General features: G+C 48.2%; 1 protein-coding gene across 7 annotated transcripts in view; it reads left to right on the forward strand.

Annotated features, from left to right (window-relative positions):
- myt1la (myelin transcription factor 1-like, a) overlaps positions 1–23,782 on the forward strand; it is a 57,582-nt gene that overhangs the window by 265 nt on the left and 33,535 nt on the right. For 5 of the 7 annotated variants that reach the window (XM_026999010.2, XM_026999013.2, XM_026999014.2 and 2 more), the window contains exon 1: positions 15,756–15,983. The exons of 1 other annotated variant lie outside the window; for it this stretch is intronic. The gene's annotated coding sequence lies outside the window, so the exon portion shown is untranslated. Of the gene's footprint in view, positions 1–15,258; positions 15,341–15,755; positions 15,984–23,782 lie in introns of those variants that run through there. One more of the 7 variants, XM_026999011.2, reaches the window with a different exon arrangement.

The following is a 23,782-nucleotide window of genomic DNA, read 5'->3' on the forward strand; positions in this document are numbered from 1 at the left end:
CTCCACACCACACAAAGCAAAATAAAAACAAAGTACTTTTGTTAAGGACTTAAAAGCTATGCATTTGCATAATATGATTTCTAGCTTCTCTCTCAAGCCTCTAGCCACTATCTCTGTCTCTGTCTCTCTCTCTCTCTCTCTCTCTCTCTCTCTCTCTCTCTCTCTATCTATCTATCTATCTATCTATCTATCTATCTATCTATCTATCTATCTATCTATCTATCTATCTATCTATCTATCTATCTATCTATCTCTTTCTCTTTTTCTCTCTCCATCTTTCTTCCTCTCTTTCACCAAGCACATGTTGCCCCATGATCAGATTTGCAGGTTTACAGGTTGACAGTTGACACATTGGTATGTTAATAGCCAATGAAGAATCATGTTTGTGCCACGCTCATGTTGATTTATGCCAGGGCGCAGCATCCAGGAAAGCCCACCACTGTTGGCAAGACTTAATTGTGCATGGAGTGAAGCACCGGAGCTCCCGCCAGCAGAGGGCGCCGCTATGGGGCAGACTCTGCCCTTGAGCTGCAACCTCTTCCAGCCTTAGTTAGCATTCTGATCGTGCGTCCTCCATGAGAGAGCTTCCCTCTGTCTGGTCTCCTCCCTTCTCTGCTGCCATCCAGCCCAGCTCAGGAAATGATAATAAACCGCACACACACTCTCATTTTTCTTCACCTTCCATTGATCATTTGTTCCAGGGTATTGGTTTTAGCGTTGCGTGATTGAGCGTTGTCTGCCCTACGGAGGGTAAGTCGTGGTATGTTTGAGACAAAAATGTTGCCTGTTTCAACTGTGCTTGATACTGGTGATGTGTGTGAGGCATTCTCCAGTCCGACGCTGTTGAATGCTGAGTTAATTAGGTTTACACCAGAAGCACATAAAGAGCATTCTCATTCAGTGCTTAATCTCTGTTGCCAGCCACACCACACAGCGTAATGAAAACCAAGCTTATGTCACTTCCATTTATGGATTCGCTGTTTTTCAGACCAGGTTCTAAATCATGAAAATTAAGACATCCCAGTCAGAAAACTTCACATTGCACAGAGATAGTTGTCATTTTTAAATTATGCTTATTTCTCCCATTCCAGATAATGCATTCCATTTTGCGAGTGAAATATATATTTTTTTTCAGTAGAAGTTCGTGACATGGTAAAGGGAATGTCATGACTGTTAATCAGGGCAGCGAAGCAGGAGCTCAACTGGAAGCTTCTCTCAGAGCATCAAGGATACCCCAGCCGACAGACATGTTGGCCGTGGCACTTACCCAGGTTTCGTAGCAGATTCTTTGCCGTATCCTTGCACGGTTTGCCCTGCCGTAGTTCCCAGTCTGCAATACAGAATCCTGTAGGCCACCCGTATAACCAGGCAGGGTCTTCTGTCTTTCAGCCAATCAGACCAGCTCTCCCCGATCCCACCATAGCGAGGTGCTGATTCCAAGCGCTGCTGCTGCAACCGAGATGGCTGTAATTCTGCTCCTCGCTATCGGCCACATATTAGCAGCGATATGCTAAGTCCCCACTCCAGAGCAAACGGGGTCAGGTGAGGAACACACGTTTTAAGCGTGGATGCATTAAAAAACTTTGGAGTCCTCACACTCCAAAATATGTGAAGATAGGGGACTGCAGTGTGACATGAAAAGCTGCTGACTGTCTGAGGCCTCGATTTGCATGCACGTTCGATTAAGCTATTTACAGACACAGCAGTTTTCTGAAAGTACTGGTTCACATAGTTTCTTATGTTCTCCCGGCTACTCCTCACAGTGTATCCCTGCCTATGATGGGTGTATTATATAGTGTGATTATTATTGATTATTGGTTTTGATACATGGGATTATCATTAAGGTTAAAAACAATGTAATATCATTTTAAATGTGTCATATGACAGTGAAACTAATACTCGCTCACTAACGTGCCATTCGCTCTCAGGACTATGTATTTGTCTGGAACCCCGAAAACCAAATATACACAATGCAGATTGGTTCATGCACATATCTCAAGAAAAACAGTATATGTGGTTGGTCGGATTCCGTATGCATTGGTTCTGTTCTGGGTGCCGCCGCTTCTTGATCGGTGTCGTTCAGGACAGTGGTGCATTGTTCTATTGGCGCGCGTTTTGAAATGTTCCTGCGCACGAGCAGGGGCCCGCGCGTCTTCGCCAGTGTGCAGGAGATCAGGGATGGTGTCGCCACGGGGCTCCAGGGACTGATTGATGGCAGCCGTATTTACGCCATCAGGTTCCCTGTATGCCGCCAAAATGGCTGCCTGCTCCCACAGAGAGTACAGACGCCCCCCGCCAGCACAGCAGACTAAAAAGCACACTGAGTTCGAAACATAATGAAAGAGAAATAGGAGCAAAACTTAGTCATACTGAGCGGCAGAGAGGGAGAAAGAGGGTGATTTTAAGTCATTTGATAGTCTTTAATAGCTTGAGGACAATGTAGAAACCTCTATCCTATTAAACCTGAGAATTTCTTAAGTTAAAGAAGTGGACCCTGGCTAGTGGATTTCTGTGTGCCTTGGTTCTTGAGTATAGCTCTGCTGCTTAGCAGTTTCCCTGTTACCCATACGCCTGCCTCAAAAACTGATTAAAAGGCTCTTCATAAGTTTGAAATTGCCATCGTGGAGTAGGCAGAAACCCAAAGCATGCCGTGCAGGCTCAGGACTGGGTCTGACAGAGGAGATGTGAATGGAGCTGAACCAGTACTGCACGGCTGCCGCTGTTAGGCTAGTCATGGTTCACTAAGCCCAGTAGCTTTCCTGCCCTCAGTTCCAGCAGGTCGCAGGTTGGACGCCCGCTGGGGGAAGCTCCAGTCCCACCGCCGTAAACCTGATCAGAGTTAACTCATATGATTGTTCAAAGGGGAAGTTAAAGGGAGACGTGTGTAATGGAGCGAAGCTGATGGGATGTTACAGCGAGACATCGTCTTGATGGTCGTTTTCTAAACACTTGTGCATTTAGTCCTCTAAGTCTGATTTGGTCTGGACTGAAAGCAACGTGTAGACTACAACCCACATGTTCAAACTGGTTGGATAACAAAGAAGATAATTTGCATATAGAGCACAAACGTTGTCCGGAATCAAAGAAAACTATCCATATGCACCATGAATGCTTTGCATGAAAAGTAGAGTCAGTTCTGCCTTTAGGTCATTCATTAGAGTGGATGTGGGTATGGGCCCTACTTCAAAGAAAGTCTTTTTATTCTGAAGCCCAGCTGTCATGGGTTCTGCGGCGCCTTCCACGTCCAGCACCCTCTTCTGCTTCCTTCTTCCCTAAAGGGGAGGGTTTGTGCCATGTGGAAGATGTACTGGGTGTGAGCTACCCAGCATGCCCAAGCACCTCAGCCCAGATGGGCAGAAACCAGTCCCGGGCCATGAGTAATGACATCACTCTGCAGGACAGCCCAGCTGACGTGTGGGGTTTGTTTTTAATAGCAGCTGCCAGTGACCTTTCAGCGTAACCAGCGGCCCTGGCCGGTGGATTAGCGAGCGTCCCGGCCAAAGCGGCGCTGCTTGACGCTGGCACCCATATCCTCGCTGTGGACTTGACAATCACAGAACATAAGACTGGATTTTGGATATAGAGAAGTTGTTCCTGGGTCTGCAATTAGGGAATTTGGGGATTATCCAAGAATGCTGTGTGTAGAAGAACCTCTTGTTATCTGTATTCTTCCTGCATGGTTTTTCAGTAGGCTTAGTTGCGATTGGTTCTGCTGCAGTTGAGCTCATCTCCCCTCTCTTTCCTTCTCTCTCTCTCTCTCTCTCTCTCTCTCTCTCTCTCTCTCTCTCTCTCTCTCCTCACTGACTGGCGGTTTGGGGGGGGGGGGGGTTTGCGAAAGGAAGTGACCTACATAGCACTGCTCCCTTGCCTCAGCTGTCGTTTGCATTTCAAGAGATGATGAATAATTTACTGCTCCTCTCCCCCCATGAAAACGTGACAGCCTTCAATAAAATTAACGAATTTAACGAGCCTGGGTGACAATCAGTTGCGACACTCAAAAGGCCCCCGGTCTGAGCTGCAGATTCTGGAGCCCGAGGCACATCACTAAAAAAAATACCGGCAGTGCCACAGGTGAAGCGTTATCAAGAGCAGATCACACCGGAGCCGGAAATCAGCAGGGCTCTGCAGTATGGGAACAGCAGTCAGCCTTTGGTTATTTTCTCATATATAAGAGTGAAGCTCTCTATAGCAGTCTCAGTGTGGTGCTGCTGGCTGGGGGCTGGGGGGTGGGGCAGGATTTCTGTATTCTATTCTAGCTCTGAGAAGAGCCTGACAGCTCGTATGTGTATGTTATGTGAGGGTGCACGCGTGTGTTCGGCAAGCCAATATCCGGCACATGTTTTCCAGTCTAATCCCGAGTTCAGCCTGAGCCAAGCCTCCCTTTTCATAGCCCAACTTTTAAAACGGCTCTGGATTCCAATTATGCCTGCAATGGCTAGGTTACAGTTTGAGAATCGGAGACAAACACGCATGCACACACAGTGACAGACAGAGACACGTGAGTGCACCCCCAGCATCACTGGGGAGTGTGTAATAGTTTTATCAGGGTGAGCACAGGCACACGAGTGCACTCCTGCCTGCAGCTATGGCTGGGATCCATGGGAGAAAGTCAATTACAGCAGCGTGAGGCAGCCTAGGGTGAACATATGGGAGAGAGATAACACTGGCAAGATGGCCGACGAACTCTCCCAGCAACCCTCAGTCCCCAGCCGGGGCATGTCGCTCGCTCCGCTCCGTATTTACCTCACCCTGCATGGGGAAATAATAAGGCCTCCTGGAATCTGTCAAGCACGCACACACACATACCACACACACAAACAAACACACATGCGAGCGACTGTTTATTTGAGTTAGTGTGAAGTGAGGGACAACGAGTCCTAGGTGTGAAAGACAGGCTCCGCGCTGCCAGAAGAGGCAGGGTGTGTGTGAAGCACGCTGTTGGTGGAAGGGTCCATGTCTGTAAGGCTGCCTGCGACTCGGGATCGATACGGAACGGAAAGGGTTACGTTTTGCCCGTTCGGATTAAATCCTGAGGTGGCTGGGCTTGGAAACGCTGTGCTGCATCAGGAGGAACCTTCTGTTGTTCTTTCTTGTTTGTGCGCAACTGAAAATTGGTGATTCATCGCACGTCCGAACGTAGGCAGCTCTCTAACAGTCAAGCAGAGCAGGAAGGGAGAGGGTAGGGAATTATATCCACACGCTCGCTCTTACATACATAGAAGCGCACGCGCACGCACACGTAAGGCATGGCGGCACTCTCTTTCGCGTGCTCCAGTACCGACTAACATTGCCATGCAAAACAGACAGTGAGAGAACCCCATTAACCGAAACACAGGCATGCTCAGTCGTGCGTTCGAGGGACAGCAGAGGGCTCAAGAGGAATAATGCCCCACAAGGCAAAAGCGCCAGATCCTCCCTCTGGATTATACGTCTTCTGTTTCAAACCGTGCCTGATGTATATTGTTCCTCAAGTAGACAAGTGAGGAGGAGATCGAGAGAGAGAGAGAGAGAGAGAGAGAGAGAGAGAGAGAGAGAGAGAGAGAGAGAGAGAGAGAGAGGAAGGAAGAAAAAACCAAGTGCACGTCAGAACGTAAGTCTCTGTCAGAAAAGCAATCAGCAGCTCGAGCGTCTGGTCTCCTGCAGACCGCTGATTACAGCATTAGGCTCAGCCCAGCTCTTCCCCTTGTGTGGCAAATCATTTCGACCGCAATAAAGAACTTTGAGACAAAGGAGAAGTTAATTAAGATTAATTAACTTTTTAATGCGCCGGTACACTCATATTTATGTCTGCGGCCAAAGGCGTTTTTGAGCACATCTACTATTTACCTTCTTATTGTCTCTCTCTCTCTCTCTCTCTCTCTCTCTCTCTCTCTCTCTCTCTCTCACACACACACTCTCTCTCTCATTCTTTCTCTTTTCAGTTTTATTAGGTACTAATGCAGTCTCAAGGACATTTGTAGGTACCTATCTTGGATTGTCCAGTTAGAAACGAACCTTCCACATACGTAAATAATCATATCTCAGTCAAATTATCTGATTAGTCCAAAACGAACTGTATATAAGATAACCGTATCAAACTATACTCTTAAACATAGCGATTCTGTTATATATAGTACATACATACAAAAGTCAAAATAACTCAATAAAACTAAGCAAATCACGATTTAATTATTACATCATATGAACTTTTATTAAAATGACTTGTGGCTGGGTGTGTAGGACAGCAGATCAGTAGAGTCACCCGCGCACCGTGCGCACCGTGCAGCAGCCCACAGTTTACATACGACATTCGCTGGGTGTTGGCAAGTTCTGCATCTTCATACGAGACTACAGACATGGCAAAGGTCTGAAAGGTTTACTCCACCACTAAAGAGTTGAACTTTACTCTTTGCTTTATTGTTTCGAACAACCAGGGACTTCCTCCTGTGACAAGGAGTACACGGCTAACCCAGGGCTCTGACTCAGCTCATTAACGACTCAAGTGTTATGAGCCTTAATAAGCTGAGTTGGTTGCGGTACAGCAAACAAAACCAGAAAACATGTCACAGCATCCACAGAACTGAAGTTCAAAATGCCTTACCCACATTGTATGTAATAAGGAGTTATAAGTCGGCTGGGAATCCTGCTAATGTGGGTTTATTATAGATTTTATTTATTCTACGCGTGAAAAATGCCAGCGCAAGTAGGAAACTGGAAGCGTGTGTGTGTGCAAGCACATTTGTGTGCATGTATGTGTGCATGGCACGCGTGTATATGGGTGTGTGCATGCACGTGTCTGCACGTGTGTGTGGGATTGATTCTGTGAATATGTGTATGCGTGTTGGTGTGCGCGTGCGCGAGAGCGTGTGTCTCGATGCCTGCAGGGGGGCCTGGGACAGCCGCTGTATCCCCTGTGTGTGCCTGCTGTTTTACATTCTGCCGGTGTAGGCTGAGTCTCACACAGCAGCAGCAAATAGCCAGCCAGCCATGCACATCTCTCACTCAGCCTGACTCCTCATTTATCAACTCACTCAACCATCTCTCCCTCCCTCTCCCTCGCCCGCGTCTTTCTTCTTTCTTTCACTGTCTACGCATTCTATCCGTGCTCTCTCTCTTCCACAACATCCGCTGGCGTTTCCCCCCCCCCCCCCCCTTTGTTTTGGTACGTACGGGTTTGTGTGCGTGAGGGAGTGCGGGAGGGAGAGAGAAACAGGATGACATTGTGCGTGTCCAACCCTAAATGTTTACAGTTCTAAACTGCTCCTGCAGTTTTGCCAGTTCAGAATACATGAAGAATTGATTCCGAACCTCATCGCCCCCTTGAGGACAGACATGGAAAGTGCCCGGTGTTATTTCTTTTGTTATGGACTAACTGCCTCTCTTCAGGCAGGGAGTGGTGGTATGCAATATGAGAAACAGGCTTGCGGCGAGCAGGTCTGGTCCAAACCTCACATCTATCCTGAGTGAACATCAGACAGGCGAGATGAAAAGGAAGGAAATCAATAAGGAGAGAGGAGGCCGTGTCGAGAGCCTGGCTCTGCTCTGATTGAGGGCTGACTGACAAGCTCTTCTCTTCTGTGATCTACGGCATGCCGAACGATCGCAGAGCAGCCATCCCCTATTCATGCTCGCGTGTGGCAAGGGTACGGAGCTCGTGCTTTTACAGTCCCGTCGTGCTCCCGCTCGCACGGCCCTATACGGAGCGGCCGACGCGGAGGGTGACCGCGCGAGAGCGGCTCTGTCTCCAGCTTACCTCCCCGATCTTCACAGTCGCGTGATTGCCATTAGAAATAACGACCGATTACTGTATTCGAGAGCTTGTGACACTGGGCCGTTCTCCCAGGTGTGGAAGGTAAGAGCCGAGGCACGCTGGACCTTGAGTGGGACAAGACCACAAGCTCTGGTGTAGATGGTGAGCCATAGCGAGACAATGGAAGCAGGTTAAAAAGTAAGAAAGCACAGAGAGGAAAGAAAATCCATGTGCTGATGTCACTCTGGCATGCAGTCAGAGTAATGGGGAGTATTTCTGGACTGGGCTGTCTGAGCACTGTTGTCTGCTGGCAAGGAACGGTGAAGGCAGCGAGACCCGAGAACACACACACACACACACGTATACGTGCGCAAACACGCAATCAGCTGTAGCTGTAAAAGCCCCTTAAACAGCAGATGCTAGCATAGCACATTTTACAAGTTCCCATTGGAAAGTCTTGCAGCAGTGCTCCAGAGTGCCCCTGGACCTTGGACATGAGCTGGAGAACCAGAGAAACACCTCGGGAGAAGTATATATGGCTAGTTTCAGCATGAGGTCGTCCGCATCATCACCACTGCCCTTCATTTGGAAGGGAATCCATTTCCCATCTCTTCTTATCCATTTCTGTCCCTCTGTTTTTATTTTTTGGTCAGAGTATCCAAAACAAACAGTTGTATAATAAACAACCTAAAGAACGCTCAGACAGAAAGAGGAACAAGTTTGATCGTACGGTGCGGTTTGTAAGCGAAGGTGAATGCTGAAGAGTCTCCCCCTCTACTCTCTGCCCGTGTTTCAGAAGGTGATTTGCCCCCTCACTCTCTGCCTAATTCTCACAATACTAGGTCCAGAGATGCTCTAGTTAACTGATTCCCTGGGCTACTTTCAACTTACATTTATTACATTTTATTTTCAATGTTGCAGAATATCTGTAAGGTGAATATATGTAAAAATGTTCTTTCAACTTAAAGAAAAATAGTCCCCACACTCACTTGCTTAGAAAGGGTATAATATAGAATTTAATATAGAATATAGAATAATATAGAAAGCATGACATTTTGACCAATATATTAGTCCTTCATCCAATGTAAAAAAAACAAACAAAAAAACACATACAATCAGGAGGTGAAATTCAACTAGGTGCCTAAACAGTAATATCAGCCGGTTATAACATTGTGGCACAATTCAGTCCAGTTCAACAACAATGTTTCACTGTTAGAATCTTAGGCATGTTCCACTTTTATTTATTTTTTTTTAATGTTTTATATGTTTATTTTATTTTTAGCATGACATTTTTAAATCTGTTTGGTGGTTTGTCTGTCGGAATGCATAATGTCACTGGGAAGAATGTGGGATTTGTATTTGGAACATCTCATTAGAGTCTGAATGCCTGGACAATGCTTCCTAACTGTGTTATCAGCGATAATACCCTAAATGCAACATTGGTCCTACTGCCGAATGGTTTGCCGTACCGAAACACAACGCAGTATGCCGTAGGAGAGCTTCCACACTGAAGGAGAGCGGTTTTGCTGGTTGAGGCAGGGCTGAGGGCATCCGACTGTGCCGGCGCTCTCTGGGGAAGCAGGGCAGAGGTGTTCAGGAGGGGACAGAGGTCAGCACTGAAGCCTGCTGGGAAAGCCCCGCTTTTCATCTCCTTTACTTCCCCCATGCATATGCATCAGTTGCCTCTTCAGTCATCATCCCTTCCAGCAGTCCCCCACTGCTTTTTTGCCTTCAGGTTTAAAAACAGGCTGGAGGCAAGGAAGAGGCAGCAGTAGGGAGGATGGAGCTGAGCAGGTGTGTGGGAGTAGCGGTTCATGGCTGTAAAGCTCATCAGACTGCAGACACATTTATTTTGGCTGAAGGAGGTGACCACCGTGGCTCCTGCCAAGGTGCTTTGGCCCCCCAGCGTCGCAGCTTTCCCGCTCCATGCCGGGCTGTGGGACCACGGGGCCTGGTAGCGGCTCTGCACTCGCCCAGGAGATGTGCTGCAGCCTTGAGCACATACTGTTCGGAACAACGCATTAGTGTGGCTCACCTTTGCAGGTTCTGCATTTGAAAACTGCGTTAGCACCGTCAAAAGACGAGCAAAATTTGTGTCAGCATGGCGACGCTCACACGCTTAAGTCTCTCCCGTGCTCTCACACCCTTCTCTCGCCTCTCTCCTCTGCCACCTCTCTTTTTTCTCACCTCCCTACGAAGCCTGGAAGAGAGGGAGGGAAAGACGGAGAGAGTGAGAGGGACAGAGAGGAAGAGAGAGAGAGAGAGAGAGAGAGAGAGAGAGAGAGAGAGAGATGTATTTCATGTGTGGTTTCCTCTCGTCCTCACCAGAACAGACATGTAGCCGCAGAGTTGTTCTTTGCACCGACACCTGCTACCCAGCAGGCGGATTTGTGAAGAAACTGTGGAGGACCACTGGAGTGTTTGGGCTCCACTGGGCCTGAGCACACTGCCACAGTAAGTGCACAGCGGTACCAGCCTATGTGCGTCCATCATATGCACGGCTCTCCAAACCACTGCCCTGACTTTCACGCTTTCTCTGATCGTACGTGTCTGGTTCAGCGGGCTTCCTGGGTGACTAGCCGATGAATCAGCCCAGCTATAGTGGAAACAGCTGAAGTGGACAGAACAGGGAGTCCAGGACTGGGAGCCACTGACATGAATGATCAGTTCACATCTCCATTATATCGCCGAGCCCATAACCACCATAATCATCATAACATATAAAGAAAGCACCAAAATGGCCCCTATAGATCCAAGCCCCTCCCTCATCTGCTTCTGCAAGTGTTTTACCCTTTATGTGACCAATAACAGCCCTGACCGTGTGACATTCAACCAGTTAGCCACATTACATTACTCACACACACATATACTAAAGGCCCTGACTATCACATCCTCTACTTTGCACCCCACTTTGATCCTCACCTGCTGTCTTTCAGGGTAGCTGCATGCCATCAGTGACTAGCACACGCGGAAGTCGCATGGTCAGTGAACGGTCCATGCACGTGGCCGTCCCAGTGGATGCTGGGGAGGTTTACAGAGTGGCAGCCATCAGGAACACTGGGGGCGGGGCCTGGACAGGCCGGGACAGAACAGGAGCTCGCTCTGACTCTCGGTGTCTGTTCATCTGCCGTCTGTTCTGCCTTCCTGTACATAATGTGCCATGTCTGTTGTCTGTTTGTCATCCTCCTCCTTGAAATGTTCTTTCTGACTCTCTCTCTCTTTTTCTCTCTCTCTGTCGCTCTTGCTTGCTGTCCTTTTTCTCTTTTCTCATACCATTCTCTTTCTATTGGTGTGCTTTAGCATATCTGGCGAGACTGACCACGTATGGTTGCTAATGCTGTCAGCTACAGCAAGACCCTCCACATTTCATACTGTGGATGTGTCTCCATGGTGGTTCCACATACTAGTTGTTCAGGTCAAATGGCAGAACCACTTCCGCGTGGCAGGTTTATGAATTACACATTGTCCTCCGAGCAAACCGAAGCACAGAGGTATATGAGAAGGTTTTTATGCATTATGTATTCAAAGCTAACTCCTGTGAGAGTATATTTAAGCGGTCCCCTTAAACCTCTTGCTCAGTTGCATATGGCAGGGCTGAGGTTAGCAGAGGTGAGTCAGATGTAGCAGTCTATAGGCGGTTCGTCCCCTGAGCACCGCTGCCACCATCCACCTGTGTCCAAGCTCCCGCACACTCTGTTAAGCCTCACCTCATCCCGTCAGAACTCTTCTGCACGCTCCCCACATCAGTCTTGGACGCGTTTAACCTCTTTGTGAGGGAAGAAATCTTTGCTGGTGATCAAGGCTATCAACACAGACATTTGAAACACAGGCAATGAGAACTGTGGGTTTCTCTGCCGCTGTCTCTCTGCTGCGCTCTCTTTCTGTCTCTCTCTCTCTCTCTCTCTCTCTCTCTCTCTCTCTCTCTCTTTTCCCTCTTTCTGTGAGATACATTATTCAAGCCCGGCACTTTAAGTAGGTCATGCAGCCATAGCCTTCAAATGAGCCCCAACCAGGAAGGCAGAAAAGAGAAACACACACACACACATACACACGCACACACGTGCATGCACACACGCGCGCACACACACATGCACGTGTGCCCACACACACACACACACACACAAGCACTACGTCTCCCCTCTCTCTTTCACACTGGTACCTAACTCACCACTGATTGATAGTTGGGGTTCAACAGCCCAACAGCAGTGAGATTGCGGAGGTGTGGTGGTGTGCTGGTGGAGCGGGGGGTGGAACAACCATTTGCAGCTAATTTAGGAACTAGATTTCCTATAGGGAGACTGGAGTGATATTCTCACACTTCCACATTCACTCTGTCTCTCTGTAGCTCTCTGTAGCTGGGTTCTCTTCAGGAGAATTTTGTTAGCAGGAATACAATAAGGAACCTCCTTACTTCTGGATATGTGTGTGTGCATGTGTGTGCGTGCGTGTGTGTGTGTTTGTGTGTGTGTGTGTGTGTGTGTGTGTGTGTGTGTACATGCTATAGTATATACTGTATCCCAATATCTCAATAGAATAGAACACAAAAACATGCAAAAAAAAAATCTTCACACTCATGTTTTGTGTTCTTCATTAAATCTCCATAATACAGTATGAAAAAACAGAGCCAAAAGTCACAATATGGTAACAACACAACAAGGCCCCTAGCACAGCCAAAGAAATAAATGCTCATACCTTTCTCCATAACACAAGCACACACACACACACACACACACACACACACACACACACACACACACACACAGGGGCTAGAAAGGCAGACACCAACCCCCTGCTACTGTAAAATGGCACCAGTAGCCCCATGCCAGCGACAGCCGTGCGGGCCGACCGCTCCCTGTCGGAGGCGGAGCAGGTTTGGCGGGAGCCCCTCCCGTGCTCCTGCCCACCTCGCGCCACCCGTCTCTTCGGCGAGCGGGCGCGAGAAACGCTCCCTCTCCTCTCTTCCGTCAGCGGCGCGCCAGTGGGCCATCTGTCAGCGCTAATGGATGCGCGCTCATTTGCATGGCTGACGAGCGCTCCTCGCTTGGCAGGGATCGGGTGGAAGGTCGCCCTCCACCACATCGTGGCAAGAGAATGTTGGCAGGGAGAGACGAGAGACAGGCATGGACCTGTGGAGATGCTCCGAACGGGGAGACGGAGACGGATCCTCTCATATGTATAAGCACGGTTAAAACGACTGAGGATTATTATCATCTGTTTTTAATATGTTACTCTCAGTTACTTTTAGAACTCGTACTTTCAGCACTCGTAGCCAATAGTGTGCGTGTATGTTTGTGTGAGCAAATGTCCCAGTGTAAAAAACCTGAAATGATATTATGGGAACATCTTTAATTTTCCTCTTGAATTTTAGGTTTTTGTTGTACAGTAAACAGCTACAGTAAACAGATCAATAAATTAAATATTAAGACAGTGGTGCACCAAAGTGCATGAACGAATGTGTGTGTGTGTGTGTGTGTGTGTGTGTGTGCAGCTATTCTGTCTGTGGACGTAAATCATCCCCTATGAGGCTCCTCCAGCCTATCACTCTACATTTGTCTTCTCTGCCAGGGAAAGTATGTCTGCCCCATCACACACACACACACACACACACAAACACACACACACACACACACAGACACACGCAGACACACACAGACACACACACAGCGCTGCCTCAGCTCTTTCCCCATGCCTGTGTATGTGTGTGCATCTCCTCCGGTCTCTCCGCCCCGCAGTCTCCCCGGCCTATCTCCTTTAATTACTGCTTATGCCTCTCTGTGCCTCCTCCCCAAATACCCCCCCACCCCCACCCTCCGTGGAAGAAGCTGCTCCCAGTCACCCTACTCCTTTGTGCCTGTCGCCTCCATCGCGGGCACGCTGCTTCCAGCTTCTGACCTGAGAGCAGTCTTTCCTTCTCACTGGGGAAGTGCAAGCAGTAAAAATCTGGGAGCGGAGCTGATCCCAGGCTGATGCCTACGGGTCCTGTCGTAGCCCCTGCAGCCCCTGCAGAATAATACTGAGAGTGGGGAAGCGCCAGACAGGCTTACAGGCTTCTTCAAATGGCAGGCTTTGATGCTGGGGATGCGAAAGAGCCTTGAGAGGGGTGTGATTGCTTGCTCTCTCTCTCTCTCTGTGTGTGTGTGTGTGTGTGTGTGTGTGTGTGTGTGTGTGTGTGTGTGTGTGTGTGCGTGCTTGTGTGTGTGGATTTGTTTATGTGGGTGCCTGGTTGTGCATGCATGTGGTGTCTATCGATTGGTGTGTTTTCCAGGCAGTGACAAGAAGGCTGTTCATGGAATACAGAAAAGACCTCGTGTGCATGCCAAATGACACGGCCCGAGCTCTCCAGTCATTCTCCAAGCAGACGCAAAACAGTCCCGGAAAACATTGACGTATTCATTCGTAATTACCGCTGAAGTTTCCCTGTTCCAGACAATAGTTAGCACAGCTCCTAAATGCTAATGCACATTACGGCGTGCATCAGTCCTTGGCTATGAGCCATGTGCATATGCTTTTTGTCTAATGAGCGTCTGCGTTCGTGTGTGTAATTGCCGTACGAGTGCGTTTTACCGTGGACCCTCTCGAGCAGTGGCGCCGAGGTAGAGTACCCTTCATACGCCTGCTTTTTTAGCCATTTAGCCGGTCTCCCTTTCCATTAATTAGCCTCTCCTTTTTCCGCTGGACACTCTGACATTTCCCCGCTGCTAATTCACTGATTAAGCCTATTAATGTGATTAGAGAGGCATTTCTAAGACAGCTGCCATTATATACAGTACGCAGATGAGAAGCAGCCCTGTTGCCCCGTGCGTCTGTTGTTCGGGCGGCGTCGGTAAAGAGGTGTTTGTCCCTCCCCAGACTGCCGAGTTTAGCTGCTGCTCTCCCGTGCTAAATCTGCCCTTGTTATGCCGTTCAGAACCAGGCGCTGTCCATTTTTTTTTCAACACCAGGAGCTATGCTTTCTGGGTTGGATCTCAGCACCAGGAGCTGTCCAAACATACAATACGAATTCACATCTGAGGAGAATCGGATATCTGAATAATATGCAGTATTTATTTTATCCTCAGTGAGAATAAAAATACCTTTAATTTGCAGATTAAAGTCCGCCAGTCTACAAAACAAATAATTAGCGTTTTGGCCTATTTTTGATAGCAACGTCTCTCATTAGACATCCCCTCAAAATAAAAAGAAAGAAATCATAACCCAGACAGGCACATCCAGCACTGAGAGCAGAGGCCGTCCTCGTACATTCTGTGGCTGGATTCATACACTGCCCTTTCTCCCGTTTTGTTTCTCCTTCTCTCTCTCCCACTTCTGCAGTCTCCCAGCTATGCGGGTGCTGTGGTCTAAAGAGAGTTAGGCTGGGAGGGACAGGGAACAGATTGACTACTGCTCTGAATTAAAACCAGAGAGAGAGAGAGAGCGAGAGAGAGAGAGAGAAAGAGAGAGAGAGAGGGGATACATATGAAATGGTGAATGCATCCAGGCTGCCTTCCGTTGCCTGATTTCTCACAGACTGGGAGTAGACGTGCCGTGGTGGGGTTTACCGCTCTCTTATTCTGCCTCCGTGTACGTGCAGGGTGGCTGGTCAGTGGTCAGCCTGATGGAGTGGGCAGAGAGGTAGGCATGTGTGTGCGTGTGCCTGCTCCGTCCTCCACACACTCGCTCCGATGCTGCTGCAGTGTGGCGCCGCTTGTAGAGGCTCGTTCACGCTCTGGCTCACACTCTCGTTCACGCTCTCGCTCACACTCTCGCTCTCACTCGCGATCTCACTCGCGCTCGCGCCCTACTCGCGCTCGCGCTCTAATCTCGCTCGCGTTCTCGCTCGCGCTCGCGCTCTCTCCCTCCTGCCTTGTACATTCTGCTCCCAGCTCCCTCCCTCCTCTCCATCTCTCACTCCCCTCCTTCCTGTCTGTCTGCCTCTCTCTCTCCCTCTCTCTCTCTCTCTCTCTCTCTCTCTCTCTCTCTCTCTCTCTCTCTCTCTCTCTCTCTCTCTCTCTCCTCCAGAGAGGCTGCGGCTCCCCCGCACCTCCGCTCCATCTCCCTCCATCTCTCCAAGTGCTGGCGGAATACAGAGAGCTCAGACAAAGAAAGACTGATAGAACAAGGGAAGAGAGGAGCAAAAGAGTGAACAATAAGGGAGGGATAGAAGCAGAGTGAGAGAGAGAAAGGACGAGAGAAACGATCGCAGACTTTCAGGCTACGGGGGAGAGGAGGCACACAGAGAGGCAGTGTGAGAGAGAAAGACAGTGTCGCCATTTCAGTAGGTTTCACTTTGTTCACTTCTTGTTTTGCAGTGCTGGCATTGTTCGTTCTCCTAATCCAGCTGAAGTTGCTGTGTGTGTGTGTGTGTGTGTGTGTGTGTGTGTGTCTGGGTGTACATGTATGTGTAAGTGCATGTGCTCACATTTGTATGCATATATGTAAGCATGCTGCCGAGTGTGGAGAAAGGGGTTAAGAAACATACATCCATGAAGAAGTCACTTATGCATTCCAGCACACTGAGGTGTTGACTGTTATGGCTAATGTTTGGTATTTGGAAGAGTGACGTTTGCTTGTTGACAGCATCATAACTTTTTTGTGTCAGCTGAAGAGTAATTTTTACCCCAGCCTCCATTATGCACTCGTCTGTGGGGGTGTTGCATGGCTCATAACTGCATCGACGAGGTAACTTTGTATTCTGAGGAAAAAAAGAATGGGTGGCTCTGAAAGTTCAGCAATTTGAACTTGAGTGTAAGTTCAACTTACCTTTTGCTATAAAAACTTGTCTGTGCTTTTAAACAAAGGGAGAACTTATACAGAGTATCATAGGCATGTTGAAATCTAAACTAATGGCATGTGGGATATAAATCAGATTTGGAGAATGTGTATTGCCTTTGCATTACACATATGTGATGTACAATTATACATGATGTGTAGGCACAAGAGTTTCTCATGCCTGAACAGCTACAGCTATCGTCTTCCTTGGTTTAACCAATCAAATGAGACACTTTCCCACCAAATGCCCCTTTTTTTGTGTCAAAGTTTCCAACCCGGAGGAGACTTGTTATCCATTATTTATACCAGCAAGCATTTCAGCATGGGTTTCGACGGGGAGGAGCATTGCTGTCAGGGTTCCCCTTTACCGCGCAGGTGAACCTGCCTGGCTGTGTTTGCCATGCCGGAGGGAGCACAGGCTCCCTGCCGCACACACACTCCAGAGCGGGCAGGTCCGAGACTCTCCTGCTGAATGCGGATGTGTGTCTTCTGCATGGAGATACGCGACTCCTTGCAGCGGCTGCTGCCTGTTTAGGAAAACAGAGTTCATGCCTTGGTGCCTCAGCTGCACTTCCCCAGAACTCGCAGAAAGTGCTCAGTGCACCTGCTTCAGTGTTGGAGTCAAACGCTGCTTGCCTTGCAGGCCAAGTGCAGGTTCATCTGAAGCCTTAACTTAGCCACGTGTTTGGACAAGTAGCCATTTATTTATTTATTTATCTATTTATTTATTTATTTATTTATTTATTGGCCATGCTAAACTTTGACACGTTTAAAATTTGTTATTTTAAAATGACTATTTATGTAATATAGTTGGGTGAAATTATTTTTGAATGCTGTGCAATTTGTTTGTTGTTACTGTTAGAATGTAAAGATTGAAGAAAGATTTCTCATGCAGCAAAAAGTGTAGCACCGCTGAGCTGCCGCTGATCCTGGAGGTGAAAGGGTTAAAGTCTGACTCAAGAGTACTGGGTTGATCATACATTTTTGGCTAGGTTTGAGTTGATTATGAGGTTGATTATGAATTTTGAGGCAGAATATTTAATGAGAACCTGATTATGAATTTCAGAAGGTTTGGTATGAGGCTGATTATGGGTTCTTATGAGCAGATTTGAATTATCTGTCTAAAAGCTCCATGACCCCAGAGGGTTTCCCTGCCTTAGCCAGCCAGGCTCAGTGAGTCATTAATAAGATAGCTGGCTGAGAGAGAGAGAGAGAGAGAGAGAGAGAGAGAGAGAGAGAGAGAGAGAGAGAGAGAGAGAGAGAGAGAGAGAGAGAGAGAGAGAGAGAGAGAGAGAGAGAGAGAGAGAGAGAGAGAGAGAGAGAGAGAGAGAGAGAGAGAGAGACCTAGCCTGTTTCACAATGTTACAAGCTTAATGAACACCTACACCCCCACCCTAACTCAAACACACACACACACACACAGTCTGATACGTAGCAATGGCTTGGATAAAAATAGCCTCTTTGGTGAAGGCAGCTGAGGAGGAACAATAGCAAGTGGATAGGTTTTCAGCAGCGCATAATGTACATGCATGACAATTATCTAATTGAATTTCTGACCTGTTGTATACACACTTCATCTTAGGAATTTAAAATTCTTCTTGCTCAATACTATTGTAATTACCACAATATTCATATTATATGGACTTTTAGGTGAAAAGTATTTGCATTTCCTCTGAGCTGCTCTACTTTATAATATATATTAAACTATGCAACATATACTACACTAAACTGCTGTTTCGTGTGAGACAGCTGCCATCTGCCATAACCTGATTTAACGAATGCTTTACCAATTCATTAAATGCATCAGTATTACTCAGGCCCTGGCTCTCTCAACACCCACCCTAAAGGTTCATAGGCCTTAATGTTTGTGTGTCCCATTAGGGTCATGACACATTTGTCTTCAAGCCCAAGTATAGTTTTTATAGCAGTGGTTAAGTAGTCTGGGAGAGTGTTTCTCCTTCTGTCAGAGTTGATGGTTTTGATGATCTGTGCTCTATATCTAGAGCATAATGGTTGGAGGCTATGGTTTTGTTCACAACTCCCAAAATTTTATTGTAGAAATTTCATTAATAATAAGGTAACATCAAATTAATTTAGGGTATTCGACAGGACTCTCTTTGAGTCAGTCAGAAAAATGGAAATCAGTTTCATTACCAGTGCTTTTTTTATAGCTGTACATTGCACTAAATCAGCTCCTGGCCTAATATAAGTCTGCCTTGAGTTTCTGAGCAGGCACTGACTGAAATAAACAAACAATGAAACTTCACTAAGCATAAGAAGGTCAGAAAAAAACATTAAAACAACAGGATAGACTTTTTCTTCTCTCCCAACTCTTCCAACATATTCTGCAGGCCAGTGAATCTGCAACTATGCAAGAAGATTTAAAGCTGAAGTCCCAATGACCTCAGTGGTTCCAGCAGCGAGCCAGCCAGCACACCACATCTCAGCAGGCGTGTAGTGGAATGTTCACCGTGCCTGATAAAGGGTGGAACCGTAGAAGGACAGGAAAAAACTCATCCTGGGGATTTGTATTGTTGAGATCAAAACCAAGGGAAAAGCAGATGGAAACACTGTGGGTTCTTTAAGGGCCAGTTCTCTGTGCTGAGCCCGGAGTGGTTGTCTTGCATAAAGGAAATAGTCGTTCACATGATGCTATGCTCCTATTGCGTTTCCATGGGAAGTCCTCATCTACGTATGTGACACACTGCTGTGACCTAGTTGAGGAGGGAAAAAGAATAAGAGAGAGAGAGAGAGAGAGAGAGAGAGAGAGAGAGAGAGAGGGAGTGAGAGAGGGAGAGAGAGTATGTAGAAATAACAGGGACGGTCGTGGCTGTATCCCAGCATGCCCAGCAGAGGCAGGCATGCACAGTAAACAATTCAGCCTTGGCACTGACCCTCAGCAAACAGCTGGAGTTTGCCACAGGCCTCACCTGGGTCAGCTTCCTGTGGTAGATATGAGACACATGACTTCACCTCCTTGATTATAACAGCCAGTACCGTCCCACGATACTGTTTGTTACAGAATCCTTAGTTTGGTTTGGTTATTGACAGTTGGAGTTTAATATACTAAATGCCTGCACCATATGTAATTAAATGTTTAGAAGCTTCTTGAAGTCAGCTCTCTTGTTTTGTTCTTCCACCACTCGCTTACAGTCCAATTATTTCGAGGTCCAGAAGAGGAGCGGAGAGAAAGAGATACTGAAGCCATCCTTGTACGGGCCGGCAATTTCGCATCCCAGCTCAGGTCGCTCTGGCCCGGTTCACACTGGGCGTCTTCGCGCTCCAGCATGCGACCGGGGTACGCGGCCACGTGGCGCACACCACTCCCCGATGCTAACGATCGGCTCCGGGCTGCTGGCGTGGGTACACTAACCCAATTAGATTTCGCAGCAGGTGCGTTCAAAGCACAATTCGTATTCACGGCCATCTGACGAGCAGGATGTTGATTCAGTCCTGCCTAAGAGAAGCTCCCCCTACCTGATCTTCAGAGCCATGCCGAGACCACCATCCTGTTGTTTAGTGGAAATAAAAATGGAATGAAAGGGTTGAGGCACAGGAAGCTCCATCGTCGCGGCTCTCGGAAAAGAAAAAGGACCCTTTGTGCCCGTGTACGTGAGCCGGGGCGTTTTTCCTAATTACTAATCCAGGGTGATTATTTGAGCCCTGCTCGGCGGAGGTCAGACAGCTCCTTTCCTCTAGCCGCGCTCCTCGTAAAGTGGAAGAAAAAGGATGAGGAGTACATTAGGGAGCCTAAATGGGGATGAGCAGGTGTTTCGTGATTACAGACATCGAGGTGGCTTGCCAGGTTGTTTTAGTAATGGTGTATTACCAGAATAAAGAAAGTACCTGTGCCGGACAAAAGTGTGATGGAGTACGTCTAGCTGATGTGTTCAGCACCCCGAACAAGACAACATCCATTTTATTCACTCGGGCTAACCGACATAATTAGGTGTGCATTACAGCATGGGGATGCCACAGGACAAACTATACATTTAATCGTGCGGGTTTTTTCCCCCGTGTTATTCTCGCTCTTCTTATTTTAATCTTTAAAAATAGTCTCCATAAGCCTAATTCATGCTGAGATGATCCATCTGTCTGGAGCGTGTACTCTATGCTTCCTCTGCCATTGTCACCTTCAACTGTCATTGTGCAGCAGTCGCTCTGAGTTATGTAAGAGCAGCTACTAACAGGGTTCGCACCAAGGTTCGATAAAGTTCCACTTTCAGGCTGTCCAGTCATGCCAACCAGTTAGGAGGACATTTCACTCACTGGCCTATTGTGAGTACAACAAATGAAGGGCTGACGTACACACACACACACACACACACACACACACACGTGTGTGTACACACCCTCTTTCAAACACACATGCAGCGTAAGGAATGATCAGCTTGCAAACTAAGGAGTTGGCTCCAGGCTTTCTTTCCAGACACTACTTGGGAGTGTTGGACAGGCTAGTTCACAGAATGAGTCATAAGGTGGGAGAGCTGTTATTTTTTCAACCCATGCACACCACACACATACACACACACACACACACACACACACACACACGCACATGCACACACACACGCACACACACGCATGCCCACCACAGGGAAACACACTCATGGCACACACGCACACAAGCCGCCATACCTCACATGGGCTGCTACAGAACTTGCTCGCTGGAGACGGATCTGCGGAGGGCGATATGAGGCAACACCTCCATTAGAGTCCAGGACGGACCCCCGAGCACGGTGACTCAGCTAAAACACACCGCTAATTATTCAATGCAGCCAAATGCCCCTACACAACACGGCAGCACGAGCCTCCAAGCACACATTAAAGCATATTCCCCATCACCACACATAGGTACGGCGCTGAAAATGGGTTTTTAACAAGATGAGTAATTTTTTGTCGTCCTTTCATAAAGGAGGGAAGTTGGATAAAAATGACACATTATTGCGTGTAATTATGGTGAGGCCGCAAGCCCATATTCTCTCCGAGCATGGCGAGAGAGAGAGAGAGAGGGGAAGGGAGGGAGAGAAAGAGAGAGAGGGAGGGAGGGAGGGAGAGAGAGAGAGAGAGAGAGAGAGAGAGAGAGAGAGGGATCCTTCCTTAGCTGGTGGTAATTAAAGCACGTCCTTCTCGGTGGGATGCTGCAGAGGTCTAGCTGATTGCTCCGTGGCATCTCCGTCTCTAAATGCGCTTCGACTAAGGCAGACAGGAGCGCCGGTGCAGCGAGCTGCATGCTGATTAAAATCCTATTTCCTCCCCATCTCGGCCCAATCTGGCCTGATTTGCCTCACTGATTAGGACTCGCTCGTGACGAACCGGGAGACACAATCAGGAGCGTCGAGCCAGACACCACTGCTCGCTCCGGCACAGGCCCGGAGGAGGGATCATTTAAATGCCTGCCGCATGGCGCCAGAGCCAGAGAGAGATGTGGCCGCTCGGAGGGCAGTTCCACCATGGCCAGGAAGAGGCGGTGTGCGCGGTTCAAGCTTCCTGCAGCAAACCAGAATGAGCATGAATCCAAACCAAACTTAGAGTGCAGACCCAGACCAGACTGAGTCTGGACCTAAACTGAGACCCAGAGACTAAGCATTGTCCCTCGGTTAAGGGACGCACAACGAGTCAGTACAAGAGCTCGTTTACGAAACCTGCAAATCCACATGCAAATGCACACACCGAATGTGCATAGATGAGGCGTAGCAAGCCCTGTAGGCTGTTGTGGTGCAGGCAAGGCGCTGTAATTAGCAGGTGTGCTGTGAACGCAGGCCGACAGAGCAGCGAGGCAGCTGGTACTGTGAACACACTGGGCGCGAAGTTCATTGTGACATTTCCACCTCTATTACGTGTCATAGCAGGGCACTAATTCAGGTTTATTTGGAGCACAGGGATGTGCTTTATCGTTCAGAGAGTGCTTATATGAGGGTCTTCATCTCCAAGTGTGTGTTTGCACTGCTGGCGGTGAGGACAGCTTTGGTGGGTGGAGAGTAGATGCAATCAGCTGCATTTTAAAGAGTATGCCACTGTTTATTGATTTTGCTCCTCAAATGTCCTTGGTTGCAGTGCAGCTCATGGCAGAAGGAAACTGTATGTGTGCTCATAGGTACATTGCCATAGGCTGCAAACCTATGCCTACCTACTTTTAGCTTTAATGACAAGTTGAGAGGACCAGCCTCAGTCATCCTAGGCTGGGGCCCTCCACTCTGCACCCGCAGAGATCAGTGTGGCCAAAGATTTTCTTTGTCCAGGTGTTCTCTCCTTGTCTCTCTCTCTCTCTCCTTCTCTGTATCTCCATGGATGCAGCATCTCAGGAAGGTTTCGCCTCTTCTGTCTTTGTGGGAGAAAACTTCTAGCACCTCGGTTGCCATTGACAACGCATTGGTCAGATCTCCTGTGGTTGCCAGGCATCATTAAGGCTTGGTGGCATGAGCTCCTCTCCGCGCGAGCAAGCCTCGCGCAAAGGAACGGCAATTAAAACTCCCCTCATCCTGATGGAAGGGAGCGACACCTCTGGACTCCCAGAGAGACAGCGAGAGAGAGGAGATGGAGTTCTGGGGAGTTGGAGAGGGAGATGATTGATTCCCACTGTGGAGGAGAAGGCCCTCATGGACAATGCCCATGCAATTCACCGTGGAGGAAGCCACCTCTCCGTGATGGAGAGGCCCTCACTGTGTCAGTCTTATTGGAATTTGCAAAGCTCTAGTAACAGTATTTAGATTTGGATATTCTTTGGTGCACCTTCTTTTTCTGTATCACCACAAACTACCTCAGCCTTTTACTGGTATGATGCTCCTGGACAGACAAGTACATCCAGTACTTCTGTGTACTCGAACCTTACTTTCATGAATGTTGCCAGAACTGACTCATATTCTAGTCTAATTTCAGCTGTTCTTTCCCACCCTGGGTCTCACCGGCGGCCAGCGTTCTTATTATAATCTCAGCTTCCGTTACCAATCATGTGGCTAATCACGAATAGGTCTGTTGATCATGTCCTGAGAGAGATTAAAAGAGAGAAACAGCCCCATTAGCCTCAACCCACAGCCCTGATGTCTGGTTCTTGCTCGTGGTTGTGCAAACATCTCTGATTTGCCGAGGGCCCACATGCCTGCACCCTCACACATGTACGCACAGACCCAGACGCGCGCTCATGCAGACGCCCGTGCAGGGGCTGAGTCAGACCATGTGACGCAGGTGGAGGTAAAGTCCAAAGTGTTTGCTCCAGAGCCCAGCCACAGCCAGTCAGACCTCACACCCCTGCGTGGACCGTCCCCTCGGGTGGTGAGCGGTAGCTGGAACACAGGCTTCCTGTTC

This window comes from Electrophorus electricus, chromosome 3, assembly GCF_013358815.1.
Source record: "Electrophorus electricus isolate fEleEle1 chromosome 3, fEleEle1.pri, whole genome shotgun sequence".
Taxonomy (NCBI): Eukaryota; Metazoa; Chordata; class Actinopteri; order Gymnotiformes; family Gymnotidae; genus Electrophorus; species Electrophorus electricus.